Source organism: Grampus griseus, assembly GCF_964374135.1.
Source record: "Grampus griseus genome assembly, chromosome: X".
NCBI lineage: Eukaryota > Metazoa > Chordata > Mammalia > Artiodactyla > Delphinidae > Grampus > Grampus griseus.
In genome coordinates, this window is record NC_138999.1 from 42462268 (window position 1) to 42474748 (window position 12481).

The window sequence follows — 12481 nt, forward strand, 5'->3', positions numbered from 1 at the left end:
TCAGTCATTTGGACCCTTGCAGTAGCTCCCTCACTAGTCTCCCTGCTTCTTTCCTTGCCTCCTTACGGTTTCTTTTCCTCATAGCAGCCAGAGGTATCCTACTCTAACTCAAGTAATTTCTCTTATGTACTCAGAATTCCCTCCTGGCTCCCATCAGAATAAAAGCTAAAGTCCACGGTCCCACATAAAGCCTATGGTCCACAAGGCCCTGTGAGATCTAGTCCTTGTTACCTCTCTGACCTCCCATCCTACCACTGTCCCCCTCACTCTCTCTGCACCTGCACTGGTCTCCTTTCTGCTCTTCATACATGCTGAGTGTGCTCACAACTTCAGGCTCTTCACTATTTGTTATTCTCTTTGCATGTGCCTTGTTCCCTCATTTCATCCTGGTCTGTTTAGATATCGCCCCTTCAGAGAGGCCTTCCTTGATATTTCTACCTCAAGTTTTCTGTCTCTAGAGTCTGCTTTATTTTACACTGTAGCACTTAACACTTCCCTTCATCATATTACCTCTATAATGCTTTATATATACCGTCTCCCCAACTACAGTGCAAGTTTCATGGGGATAGAGTCTTCAATCTCTTCACCATTGCATCCCCACACCTGGAATATAGTAAGAATTCAATAAGTATGTTTAAAGCATTGAGTTAATTTAAGAATAACCAATAATACAAAACGTAAGGACTAAGAACAAATGGAACAGGAAAAGAATGAGAGGAAACAAAAGTAATCAAAGGAGTATGGAATCTTCTTAAATATTGATGATACTACACTCGCAAAATAAGAATGGACCATGTGAGGGGGCAAGGAGCATTGGAAAATCTTTGTATCTTTCTCTCAATTTTTCTGTGAACCTAAAGCTGCTCTAAAAAAGTATAGTCTTGGACTTCCCTGGTGGCATAATGGTTAAGAATCCTCCTGCCAGGACATGGGTTTGAGCCCTGGTCTGGGAAGATCCCACATGACGCGGAGCAACTAGGCCCGTGAGCCACAACTACTGACCCTGCGCGTCTGGAGCCTGTGCTCCACAACAAGAGAGGCCGCGACAGTGAGAGGCCCGCGCACTGCGATGAAGAGTGGCCACCACTCGCCGCAACTAGAGAAAGCCCGTGCACAGAAACGAAGACCCAACACAGCCAAAAATAAATAAATAAATAAATAAATTTATTTTTTAAAAAAGAATCCTCCTGACAACGCAGGGGACACGGGTTCCAGCCCTGGTCCAGGAAGATCCCACATGCTGCGGAGCAACTAAGCCCGTGCACCACAACTACGGAGCCTGCGCTCTACAGCCCGCGAACCACAACTACTGAGCCTGCGTGCCACTACTGAAGCCCGCGCGCCTAGAGCCCGTGCTCCGCGACAAGAGAAGCCACTGCAATGAGAAGCCCACGCACCGCAACGAAGAGTGGCCCCCACTCGCCGCAACTACAGCAAAGCCCGCGTGCAGCAACGAAGACCCAACGCAGCAAAAAAAAAAAAAAAAAAAAAAAAGTATAGTCTTGGGACTTCCCTGGTGGTCCAGTGGCTAAGACTTTGCGCTCCCAATGTAGGGGGCCTAGGTTCAATCTCTGGTCAGGGAACTAGATCCCACATGCCGCAACTAAGAGTTTGCATGCTGCAAGGAAGATCCCGCACACAGCAACCAAGATCCGTGCCACAACTAAGACCCGGCACAGCCAAATAAATAAATAAATATTAAAAATTTTAAAAGTATAGTCTTTTTTTTTTCTTTGCTGCACCACAGGGCTTGCGGGATTTTAATTTCCCGACCAGGGTTTGAACCTGGGCCCTGGCAGTGAAAGAGCCGAGTCCCAATCACTGGACCACCAGGGAATTCCCAAAAGTATAGTCTTTAAAAAGAAAAAAAGAGGCTGCTATGAAAAGAGCAATCGGCAGACACAGGGCTGAATAAATAGAATGGCCATAACTGAAAACAGAATTAGTAATTCGAAAAATAATTTTGAAAAAGTCTTTCAAGTATGAGGATCCAAAAAGACCAAGAGATAGACAATGGAAAAGGGAAGTTAAGGGCTATGAAATATTGATGCTGAAAATTCAACATGCATCCTCCTTTCCTCAGTGCATTTGCAAATGCTATACTTATTTAGAATCAGCTGCTCCCTTGAGCACCTTGTATAAATATCAGCCTTGTCCTCCAGACATTACTCTCTAACATTACACCCTGTTCATTCCCTTTATTGCATTTAGTGCAACCTGTATTTATATATTTGTGGGTTGTCTACCTCCTTCCCCCATTAGAATGCAAGTTCTATAAATAAGAGCAGGGGGAATTCCCTGGTAGTCCAGTGGTTAGGACTCAGCTCTCTCACTGCTGTGGCCCGGGTTCAACCCCTGGTTAGGGAAATAAGATCCCAAAAGCCATGCAGCTCAGCCATAAATAATAAATAAATAAATAAATAAATAAATAGCAGGTATGCCATCTGTAATGGTCATGGCTGCATCCCCCTGTCACTATGTCCAACATAAAGTATGCATGTTGTATCTGATTAATTAATTGATTGATTGATCCTGGAGAAATTTAGAACTCCAAAGGTAAAGAAGAAGCTTCAAAAGATGTAAAATAGGTCACATAAAATATTACAGGAGTATCGGAGTTTTCTCAGTCAGCATAGTACTCTAACACAATGGTGCAATATCTTAAAAGCTATGAGAGGCAATTTTTAAGCTAAAACTCTTTACTCAGTCAACCTAGTATTCAAGTATGAGGGCAAAATAAAGATCTTTTAGGGTATCTACAATTTTGATTATTATGTACAAACCATCTCTGAAAGAATTGCAAAAGCGTGAACTGAAAGAAAAAAAAACAAACAATGACAAGAAACTTCCCAATTTGGTGAAAAACAGGAATCTATACATCTAAGAGCTCAACAAACACCAAGTAGGATAAACTAAAGGAGATCCATATCTATACGCATAGTAGTCAAACTGTTGAAAGCTAAAGACAGAGAAAATCTTGAAAGCAACATGAGAAAAATGACTCATCATGTACAAGTGTATCACAAAAAGATTAACATCTGACTTCTCAACAGAAACCATAGAGACCAGGAGGCAGGGAGGTGACATATTCAAAGTGCTTAAAGAGGGAATTCCCTGGTGATCCAGTGGTTAGGACTCTGTGCTTTCACTGGCAAGGCCCCGGGTCCAATCCCTGGAATGACTGTCAATCACGAATTCTATATCCAGAAAAGATACCCTTTAAAAATAAAGGAGTAGATTTATGTTATATGTATTTTACCACAAGTTAAAAATTTTTTAAATAAATTTATTTATTTTGGCTGCGTTGGGTTTTCATTGCTGGGCGCGGGTTTTCTCTAGTTGTGGCGAGCGGGGGCTACTCTTCATTGCGGTGCACAGGCTTCTTATTGCGGTGGCTTCTTTTGTTGCAGAGCGCGGGCTCTAGGCACACGGGCTTCAGCAGTTGTGGCACGCAGGCTCAGTAGTTGTGGCTTTTGGGCTCTAGAGCACAGGCTCAGTAGTTGTGACGCATGGGCTTAGTTGCTCCGCGGCATGTTGCATCTTCCCGGACCAGGGCTCGAACCCATGTTCCCTGCATTGGCAGGCAGATTCTTAACCACTGCGCCACCAGGGAAGTCCCAATTTTTAAAAAAATTTTTAAATGAGGGAGAAAGTGACAACATTTTGTTTAGTAAACAAAAACATCACTAAACAGACCCACAAGAAATACTAAAGAGAGTCCTTCAAGCTGAATTGAAAGGACACCAGGGGACTTCCCTGGTGGTCCAGTGGTTAGGACTCTGCCCTTCCACTGCAGGGGACACGGTTCAATCCCTGGTTGGGGAACTAAGATCCTGCAGGCACTGGCGCGGCAAAAAAAAAAAGAAAGGACACCAGGTAGTCACTCGAATCTGCATGAAGAAAAAACAAAGAACACTGCTAAAGGTAACTACAGAGGTAAATATAAAAGACAGTATAAATATGTATTTTTTAACTCTTTTCTTCTGTTATCTGATTTAGATGACAAATACATAAAGCAATAATTATAAAACTGTTGATGGACTTATAATGTATAAAGATGTAATTTACCTAATGATAATAGGGCAAAGGAGGAGAAAAGGAACAGAGCTATATTGGAGCAAAGTCTCTGTATGTTATTGAAATTAATGAATAATAATTTAAATTAATTATTAATTACTCAATAATTTGAAAACTTCCCACAGAGATGCCCAGATCAAGATGACTTCACTGGCGAATTCTACCAAGCATTTAAAGAAGAATTAATAGCAAATTTTCACAAACTCTTCCCCAAAATTGAAGAGGAGAGAACATTTTTCAAGTCATTCTATGAGGCCAAAAGCAAAACCAGACAAAGGCAACCCTACAAAAGTACAGACCAATATCTCTTATGAATGTAAACTCAAAACTCCTCTTCAAAATTCTAGCAAACTAGGGGTGGTGGTGTGATGAATTGCGAGATTGGGATTGACATGTATACACTGATGTGTATAAAATGGATGACTAATAAGAACCTGCTGTATAAAAAAATAAATAAAATTAAATTCAAGAAAAACATTCTAGCAAACTAAAGCCAACAACATATAAAAAGGATTATACACCATGACCAAGTGGGATTTATCCTGGGAATGTAAGGTTGCTTAATATCTGAAATCAATTAATGTAGTAGGCCATAACAATAGAATAAAGTACAAGAACCACACGATCAACTCAACAGAAGCAGGAAAAGCATCTGACAAAATTCAACACCCCTTCATATGTTTTTATCGTGAATCAACATATCATCAACAACCTAGGAGTAGAAGAAAACTTCCTCGACATGATAAAGGACAAAAATCCCACAGCTAATATCACACTTCTTTTTTTTGTCACAAGAAACTGATCTTTACTCAACAAAGTTCTACACAAGTGGAATCTCATGCCACCTCGGTGCCAATCCCCAGCACAACACAGTGACAAGTGGACAGACCCTGGAGGAAGTGGGGGGAGGGACGTGGGAATGAGAAGGACTACAGATCCAGGCCAGTCTGGGTCCGCAGCCCTGGGCAGGGGAAAAGGTTGAGAAGCTGAAACTTCATTGTGCAAAAATCAACCAAAAATATTTTTAAAATTAAATAGTTTCTTAAAAAAAGAAAGAAGAAAAGGAAAGATAACTAGAACGCCTTTCCTGAAGGTGGTTGGAGCCACCCATCCTGGATGGAAAAGGGGTTACCAATCCCATCAGACAGCCAATCCATCCACATACCCCAAGACCCAGCAGAGAATGCTCCAAAGAACCTAACATCATACTTAATGGTGAAAGACTGAAAGCTTTTCCCCCAAGGATCAGGATTAAGACAAAGATGTTCGCTTTACCACTTCTATTTAACATTGTGCTGAAGGTGCTAGCCAGGGCAATTAGGCAAGAAAGGGAGATAAAAGGGATTCATATTGGAAAGGCAGAAGTGAAATCACTTCTGTTCGCAAATGACATGATCTTGTACATGGATAATCTTAAAGAATCCACAAGAGGGCTTCCCTGGTGGCGCAGTGGTTGAGAGTCCGCCTACTGATGCAGGGGACATGGGTTCGTGTCCTGGTCCGGGAAGATCCCACATGCCGCGGAGCGGCTGGGCCCATGAGCCATGGCCACTGAGCCTGCGCGTCTGGAGCCTGTGCTCCGCAATGGGAGAGGCCACAGCAGTGAGAGGTCTGCGAACTGCAAAAAAAAAAAAAAAAAAGGGTTGCGGTAAACTTAACGTTATGTGTACCTCAGTCTGGTCTTTGTGTCCCTGAGAATTGCTTTGTTTAGTTTCATCTGCCCAGAATCAGGAGGGTTTTTATTCCTGGCCCAATAGCAGTGATGACTGGCCTTTGGCCAAAATCTGGAGACACCAAGTCACACAAGCACCACCCTTCTGAAACACTGCAGTTCTCAGGAGGACTTCTCAGTCTAAAACCGTGCCCCTTGCAGGCCAAGCACTTGCTTCCTTCATGTTTTCTCACTGTAATGTCAACACATTATCTCTCTAAGTGGCAATTTTCACCAGGGAAATTTTGGAATTGAAATAACCACTTTGAGAAACTTTTGCCATGAACAAGATTGTCCATTTGAGAGATTCCTTACAACAAAAAGGGCAGAAAAACCACACGAAGAGCTTGTTTTATTTTTTTTTAATATTTATTTATTTATTTATTTGGCTGCACCAGGTCTTAGTTGCGGTACTCAGGATCTTTGTTGAGGCCTGCAGGATCTTTAGTTGCGGCATGTGGGATCTAGTTCCCTGACCAGGGATGGAACCCCGGCCCCCTGCATTGAGAGCCCTGAGTCTTAACCGCTGGTCCACCAGAGGAGTCCCGAGCTTGCTTGTTTTATCTGTCTCAAGGAGAGAGATCATTTTGTTTAACATAGGAGACACCCTCCTCTTCATTTCTGTATTTGGGGATTAAGAAGTGCTGATTTTTTAATAGTATGCCTTGATAAAACTGTCAAGGGCCTGAATTATTGTTTAAATCAGCTGTAATAACTCTCTTTTGAGTATGTTTATGTCAAATCGCATTTTCCTGCAGCCAAAATTCTTCCCTTCTCCTTTCATAGGGAAATGTAACTAGCCTTTTACAGTGATAATTTCATATTCATCTGAAGCCACAAAACCCTTATCAAAATGGACAACAAATGAAGGAATTTCTATATAGCTTTCCATTACTTGTGTAAACAAAGAATGCTGCCTACCATTCCAGTTCTACGAGGATTAAGTCAGGATTAAGTCATTAGCCGTTGCAATCACTCACCTACGAGTATACCCTGAAAGGAATTCAGGGGGAAACATTCTATGTTTTGGATATATGGGCCCCTAGGTAGTTAAGATGCATATCTAAAGAAGAATTTCAATGACCCCAGATTCTTGCATCTTCCCATATATAGATAAGCACTAAAATCCTTAACTGAGATATGGGGTATGTGTGTGTGTGTGTGTGTGTGTGTGTGAGAGAGAGAGAGAGAGAGAGAGAGATATGGGGTGTGTGTGTGTGTGTGTGTGATTAGCAGTAATCTTTTGCCAAGATGCATGCTTGAGTACATGTATTTCCCAGCCAAAAAAATTATACATTTACTAGTCCCTCCCCTACCTCTTTGAAGCAGTTCCCAGTTCTCGGAAACACTGAATAAAACTCAACTGACAGCTCTTATGTTGTGTGTTTTTTCTCCAATTGACACTTGAGATCACTATAAGAGTGGAGGTTAACAAAAATGCTTCATGATAATAGCCACAATAGCAGAGAAAAATTGGCCTTGACACTGAACCAACATTGATGGGGTAACTTTAAGGGTCTTGCTGAGATGGTTCCCTTGCATGTCACACCCCATAACAATCATGACAAAGACTGAAAAGGTAGGGTGTGGATAGAAACCAATAGCTCGAGGCCCTTTTGAACACCTCCAAAGGGCTATGAGCAAGTTCTGGCTGTGGTTTATTTTCCAGGTGAACTGAGTTTTTCCTACTGGTCAGAGAGTTATCACTGTAAAGGTAGGGAAACTGCTTGCCTTTGTATTCCCGACTCAACTTACCTCTCCAGTAGCAGGGACAGGCATTGCACTTATTTAAAGAACTCTGTTATTTAAAAACTCTGTAAAGTTTTAACTTCCTCAGAAACTCTACAGCCATTATCACCTATAATCTTCAGAAAAAGTGGAGAGACCTAATGGAATTTGGAAAGTAAAATCAACAAACTTCTAACCCTAACCCTCAAACTTCCAGGGACTAAAGTATTGCCATTAGCCTTGATGGCAGTAAGCTCTAACCCCTCTGGGGACCACCTATAGTTAGCTACTTCTGAGTTAATAACAGACTACCCTAAGTGTTTTGTAATTGCACCTCAAATCCTAGATTCTACCCTCTTACAGGCCAATATGACTTCATACTACTAGAGACTCGTGTGATGCCTCCAGATGTCCCCATAACAGGTTCAAGCTGCATTTCCAAAAAAGTCTGTATGATCAAAGGGAAAGCTGCCCTTGAGCCTCAGCGGAAAAGACCTTATTAATAGGCTTCAAACTGAGGATTCTTAGGAATTCTCCAGAAGCTGATGACTGCAGACTTGGATGGCTTCTGCTCAAGGTGACAGAACAAGATTAATTGTCTGATTCTTCAGCACCTTTTTTTCTTTTTACTTCACTATTAATCTTGACTATTACTGTACCTTGACACCTTCTAGTAACCAAGTAAAATATCTCTCACCCTGTTACTTTTGACCCGCTATGGATTCCCTCTGTCACTTAGGGGAAAAACGAAACTATCTTGTGTGTTTTCTCAGACTACAGCTACTATGAATTTGATTGCTGGATCTCGATCTCTCTCTCTCACTCTCTCTCTCATGCAGACTCACACGCCTACCTCAAACTGACAAAAATGCAATAGCTCTTCTTTTAAATACCTCAGAAGGTAGCTTTCTTTCTATAGGTCCTCTCACATTTCCCTTAAAAAAAAAAATCCCAAACCTCGATCTTGTAAAAATTGGCTGTTGGCCTCAGAGAATGCTTCTGCTGAAGTCACTGCAACCCTATCAGCAAGACCCAGCCCATCAGGAATGGGAGCTAACAGTTGGGGCAGTTTGTTCTCTTCAAACACACTTTAGCCTGTTTTGCTGCTACTGTTTAACTCCACTCAAGAAATCCACTCTAGAGGACTTCCTTGGTGGTGCAATGGTTAAGAATCCGCCTTCCAATGCAGGGGACACAGGTTCGAGCCCTGGTCCGGGAAGATCTCACATGTCGAGGAGCAACTAAGCCTGTGCGCCACAACTACTGAGCCTGCACTCCAGAGCCTGCAAGCCACAACTACTGAAGCCTGCGTGCCACAACTACTGAAGCCCGTGCACCTAGAGCCCATGCTCCACAACAAGAGAAGCCACCGCAATGAGAAGCCCACGCACTGCAATAAAAAGTAGACCCCGCTCGCCGCAAATAGAGAAAGCCTGCACACAGCAACAAAGACCCAACACAGCCAAAAATAAATAAATAAAAATAAATAAATTTATAAAAAAAATAGTTCACACCATCCATGAAAACCTTCAAGTAACACCCATAATTAGGATGGATAATGTGTTGTCCCGGAAATCATGTTGCAAGTGACCTCTGAAACTCTATACACCGTAAATAAGACTATAAATCCCAGCTTTGCCATTTTCAGGCAGTATAACCATGGGCAAGTTGCTTTACCTTTTTGTGCTTTCAGTTTCCTCATATGTATAATGAGCGTAAGGAAAGGAAGGTTCCTCTGTCACCTCCGAAGTGATCACTGGCATATCCGAAGTGATCACAGGCTTGCAGGTAATCTGATGACACTGCAGATCCCCTGGAGATGGCCCCGATCGGTCAGTTCCAGAGGTTGGCCCTAAATGGGCTCCTTGAGATGGTTGCCAGGTCCCAACATCGGAGCGTAGATCTCTAAAGGTGTATCCCTGGGGAAGGCAGCCCTCCCACCCCCCTGGAGGACCTGGGATGGTAGGGGTGGAGCTATGAGGGCTGTCCTGCCCAGCCAGGTCCTGTTATCCAACTGCCACTAAGAGAACAGGGGAAATGAGAACACTCAGACCAGCAACTCAGAGTAAGGTATGCACCCAACTCTTCTGTCTTACTTTCTCTCTCTCTCCCACTTCTCTTTTTCTTTCTCTGCCCCTCAGCTTCTCTCTTTTTTTCTTTGCTATCTCTGTCTCTCCCAATATGTCTCTATCTCCTCACTTTCATTCCCTCTTTTCCCTTTTTTTTAATGTGTCCTGCTTTTTCTCTTGGTATCTGTTTCTGCATCTCCATTTCTCCTTTGATGTCTCTGTAAACTGGCTATCTGTCTCTTTCCCTATCTTTTCTCTCTGTCTTTGATTTCCCCTTGTCTCTCTCCCCAGCCTCTCAGGGTCTCTGCCTGAGGAAGTGGACAAAGGGGTTTCCCCACTCCACTGTCAGGGCTGGAACCTCTTGCTCTTCTCTGATTCTGTCCACCTCTCTAACCCTCCTCATCCACCAAATATCTTCCCTTCCCCACCGCGTGCAGACAGGTGGATGGCAAACTCCAGGACTCAGGGAGGGTGAGAGTCACCAGCCAGAGAAATCAAAGCAGAGAGATGAGGAAGAAGAGCTGAGAGACAGATCAAGACATAGAGGCAGAGTTGGGGCTCAGGCGAGGAGGGAGACCGGAAGGAAGAACCTGAGGGAGAGCCACTGAAATCCTTATGAGAGAGAAAGAGAGAGAATGCAGTTTGGGCATCTCTCTGCCTCTCTGAGGCCAGTGAGCTGGAGGGTAAGTGGGCAGGCAGCCTGAGGAGGCCTGGCCTGACAACCCTTGTCGGTTCAGCCCCTCAAACCAGCTCAGAACTCTACACCGCCACCTCACCTTCTCTCCCGCCTTGGCCTCCACTTTGACGCTGAGGGTCTTCCCACCTGCATTTCTGACCCTCAAACAGCTCCTTCTTGCTCCTTTTCCTGTCTCTGCCCTTTCTCCTCGTCTCTGTCTCTTTTCCTTTATTTCTTATATGTCTCTCTGCCTCTCTATGTGTCCATTAGTGTCTCTATGTCCCTGTGTATGTCCCTCAATTCCTATTTCTCTCGCCATCTGTTTGTTTCACTCTTGCCTTCTCCGTCTCCTGCCTTTTCTGGGTCTCCGCAATCCCCCCCACCCCCGGTGGAAACCATCCGGGGTCTGACCCCACATTCCCTTCTTCTGGGAAGAGCAGCAGGCCCGCGGTCAGGTCAGGGGGCGGGGCCTGAGGACTCGCCCTGGACCCAACTCCCCCCAACTCCGGAGACCTGCACGACACCGGACGCCCCAGCCCCACCTAGGAGCCGGGTGACGCCGCGGCAGCTAGGCTCCCACGAAGCCCCACCACCACTCGATGCCGCTCTACAACTCTCAGCCGAAGCCCAGTCCTCCGCTACTAAACCCAGTACTGGTCCCGCCCGGCCCAGCCAGCAGCCCCAGGAGCCAGAGCACAAGGCCCTGAACTTCACCATGAACCGTTCCACGGCCCCACGGCTCCAACAGCCTTCCAGACCCGGAGACCTCGAGCGGGGTCCCAAAGGTGGGAGGAGGGCGGGGCGCCCGAGCATTTGAGGTTCCCGAAGCGGCGGGACCTTAAGGAGCAGGAGAGGGCGGGGTCTGAAGACGGGGAGAGGTAGGGTCTAGAGGCTTCTGAGGGCGGGAAACCTGAGCCTGCAGGAGGCTTAGAGGGCAGGGCTGAAAGATAGGGAGGGGGTGGACCTGGGGGCGGGGCCTGGAGACAAAGGGTCTGTGAACAGCACAGCAGCCTGAGGTGGGCAGAACCTGAGGGCTCAAGGAAGGAAAAGGCTCAGGAGAGCTAGCGGGCCTATGTTTGATAGGAGCAGGGTGGGGTCTGGAAACGCAGCGGGGATGGGGCCTGGAGGTGAGGAAGGGCGCGGCCTAGGTGTACCGAATGGGCGGGACCAAAGGAAGTGGCCTGGAAATACAAGGGTTGCAGCCTGGGATACCCAGGGTCTGACTGGCATCCCGGTCCTACCCAGGCAAGTGTGTTGCTGCTGCTGGCGTGGCCATGGAGTCGGCAAGTTCGAGGCCAGGGCCCTGCTGGGGCACTGAGAGAGCTGTGTGCACGGGGCCTGCTACGTGCGCCTGGCACTGAGTCCATCAAGCAGCGTTGCAGTTCTACTACCTCCGAGGACCACTAGGACCTCGTTGGGGCCTTCGGAGGCCTGAGAACTCCGCATTTGCACCCCCAGGGAGCGAGTTTGTATGAGACGGCATTTCCACCTCTTTGCAATGGCTTGCATAAAAGGGACAGTTGGTGTGTCTCCCATGAGGCCACCTGCACCCCCGTGGAGGCGTCTGCCCCACACATGTAGGTGTTTGCATGCAAGAGACAGTGTTTGGAGCCGATGTCCGTCCGAGAAAATCTCTCTCCCATAACCCCCACTCCACCCCCAAAACGAAACCTCATCCGGTACCCTTAAATACTGACAACCCTGAGCATCGCAGAGCAGAAATCTCTCTGTAGTGCAGAAGAGAAGATTAAGGGTACCGTCTTCAAGGAAGCTGGGTCTCCCCGACCCCTACTTCCATCCCAGGTCCCTGGTGAGGCCACATGGAGGGGGAATTATCTTCACAAACGGGGTGACTGGTATTCAGAAAGACAGAGTTCACTGTGAGGTCAGACTTCCCAGTCTTTGCAATGGGGACATGGGGGAGAGGGGTCAGAGGTGCCGCATGCTGAACCACCCCTCTACCCCAGCAATCCTGTGTTCACTCATTTCTTTCCCAAGCCTGTTCCTCTTCCGTCTGCTTGTGATTCAACACTTGGCCCCCTTATTCATGTACTATTCACATCTGGATTCATTCCCCCTCCTACACATTCATCCCACAAACCTTTACTAGAGCCCACTCTCTGTGGGACTCCAAATCCTAGGGCTCCCAAGTCCCTGAAGAGGGCTCTACCCCTTGTCCTAGTGAGCAGCTCCAATGGGTGGCTCAAGGAGTACATACAT